The sequence below is a fragment of the Haplochromis burtoni genome, unplaced genomic scaffold (assembly GCF_018398535.1).
Source record: "Haplochromis burtoni strain Fernald_Lab_line unplaced genomic scaffold, NCSU_Asbu1 Contig_338, whole genome shotgun sequence".
Taxonomy (NCBI): domain Eukaryota; kingdom Metazoa; phylum Chordata; class Actinopteri; order Cichliformes; family Cichlidae; genus Haplochromis; species Haplochromis burtoni.
Window position 1 is genome coordinate 598,792 of NW_024582699.1, and position 2,931 is coordinate 601,722.

Here is a 2,931-nt window from a genome sequence, read left to right on the forward strand (position 1 = left end):
CCAGATGTGACATGACTCACACCTTCCAGAAAGTTAAATTTGTATCTCATCAGTTCTCAGAATACCATCCCATTGTGCTTTTGGCAAATGTGAGATGAGCCTTTGAGTTCTTTTTGGTCAGCATTGGTTTTCTCCTTGTAACACTCCCATGGATCCCATTCTGTTTCTTAAGGTTGAATCATCAACACCAACCTTAACTGAGACTAGTAAGACGTACAGTTGTTCCAGGTTCTTCTGTGACCTCCTGGATGAATTGTCGATGCACTGTTGGAGTGATTTTCATAGGCTGTTCAGTCCTGTAAAGGTTCCCTACTGTTCCATGGTTTCTCCATTTGTGTACAGTGGCTCTCACTGTGGTCGGCTGGAGTCCCATAGCTGTACAAATGGCTTTGTAACCCTTTCCAGACTGACAGATGTTGATGATTTTCTATTTTGGTTCTATTTTTGGATAACGTTTTTCCCTTAATAAATGAAATCATCATTTTAAAATACTAAAGGCCACTAGTGCTACCCCTCACCCTCCACGTAGATGCACCTGTGGTCTAAGTTTGAAGTTTCTAGGTGACTTTCTTCTTGAGTTCTTGGATTCACAAGTGTTTTAAGAAAACTTGACCTCTGACCTTGCAGTCATATGACCTTGACTTTGAAGTCAGGGTCACAGAGAATCAAACAGATTTCTAGTAGTGGCACCAATAGCATCAATTTGAGAATGTTCACAAAGTTGGGTTACCATGCCAACCACCCTCCCACCAGGCTGACAACATCAGCTTTGGTTATCCTTGTCTAACATTAACATTTGTATGATGATCTGAAAAATTTAAGTGTGGCAAATATCCAAAAGAAACCAAAACAAATACTTTTTCATGTCACTGTACATAAGGAGAGTGTTTCTGATACTATATGATTGACTATCATCCATTTGCAGCTTGGTGTCAGCTCAGTCATGCAGCATAAACAGTCTGTTGGTAAAGTGACATAAGACCCCATCGGTGTGATGATCAGATAACACTTTATCTGGCTATCACTTTCTCACTTGCTGTGCAGCTTGAAGTCTGATTAGGAGGAAACAAGTGTTTCCTGCATTTGCTATATATATATATACACACACGCACGCACACAGTGGCAATGTGCCAGAGGTACAGTAGATGGTCTAATACAGGACAACAGCTTCCTAATGAGACAGCAGTTACTACCCAATCGATTACTTTGCTTTGGCATGAAGGGCTGTGAAGGTAGTGGCAGAAGTGACAAGGGAGTGCAAAGACGATGGCAGGCAAACAGCAGGCAAACAAATGAGTACAGAATTTAAAAAAAAAAAAAAAACCAAAAAAAGCCCGGAATAACGAATGAGGCAATCGTACTATCAAACCTAACTTCCGAACAACCACCAACAAATATGCAGGAAGTCTGGTTTCATTTTTGGTATAGTAACATCAACACAAATAAACTACAATAATCAGGCCATAGGCAGACCAAAGAGCGTCACTGTGGTATTCAGTTTAACTGCTTATTTGGTTTCTTTGCACGCTAACAGATTTTACTAGTGTTTGATGAGCATTTTAGTAGTTTTAGCAACAATCTTATTGTATATGAGCACGACACTTGAGGGTTATCATTCATTGTAAACCATTTGTGTGCAGTAGAGGTAGTAGGGTAAGAATTTTCTTAAAGCAACAGAGTAAAAACCAGCAGTGACATTTTGTTTTTCACATCTATAGTTTGTTTACTCTAGTGTGAATCAGCTGATGAATTTGTTAACTTTTAATCTCTCCCTTGTTTGGTTTCTCTTCACACAACGAAAAATCCAAGTGCACTCCAAGCGAACCAAAATTCATCACTACAAACCACGTGAAAATGTTCTAGACTACTGGAGAACACGGACCGTTTACGTTCATTTTGTGGTTAGTTGGTAGCTTATACGAACCTTTGCACATCTGTAGTGCATTGCTGCATCTTGGAGGAAAAAGCAGACGTGGCTTTGGGAAGTTGTTTTAGTTCAACCTTGTAACGTACACCTGGTAGCTTGTTAGGATCAAGGTCAAATCACATTCACGGCATAAATGAACCGCTGTGAAATTCATTTTGAAACTCACTGAGACCACTTCCTCAAAGGGTCTTGGTGCAATTGTTTTGGTCAGCACCAGGGTGTGATTACTGTGTTCACACCTGCATAAATGAAATGCACCAACAGGAAAATGAACCAGAGTTCAATTTAAACAGAATAAACACTGCAGGTGATTAAGAAATTCAAATAGACCAGAAAACGACATTGGTTTTAAAAAGAAACCTCTCTGATGGCTTTCTTTCCAATCTCCTTCTTTGCCATTTGGCACCATTTGGCATCTCTACACTCAAGTAGATTCTGACCTGCTTGCACAGATCCAAAATGCCCTGGACACACCAGGTTAAAAAAAAATTATGTGCGTGTGTGTAGGGGGGTGCACGAAAAGCCAAAACAACGCCAAGGCGCACCTCAAGTTGTGACTTAACGTTTGGCACGTATTCATATTTACAAGGACAACAAAGGCCAACGGAAACCATGACACTGGAAAATGGGTACTGCTGCAAGAGGGATGAAATCCAAAATGGTTTGCGAGTCGAGCCTTTTTTGGCTTAATTTCTGTGACAGACGAAACCCAAACAAGAAGCAAATGTGGGTGTCTGTGTCACCATTTTTAAAAGCTGACTTTCTATCAAAACGACTTGTTTTGATAGAAAGTCACTACCTACGTGTAAAATTGAATGCTAGTTTAGCAAAACCAGCAGAGGGTGAACTGTTCACATACGTCCTGACTTAGGAAGAAGCATTCTGGGAAATGTAGAAAAATAACTTAAGTAGAAATGAACACTTCATTACATAACATTTCTTGTATTATATAACATTACATAACATACTATATAATGATAATTGAACCATAAGTAAAGTCAAAT

At 39.5% G+C, this 2,931-nt stretch overlaps 1 protein-coding gene across 1 annotated transcript in view; it reads right to left on the reverse strand.

The window, feature by feature from the left end:
- mboat2a (membrane bound O-acyltransferase domain containing 2a) overlaps positions 1–2,931 on the reverse strand; it is a 45,076-nt gene that overhangs the window by 20,357 nt on the left and 21,788 nt on the right. The window lies entirely within an intron of this gene.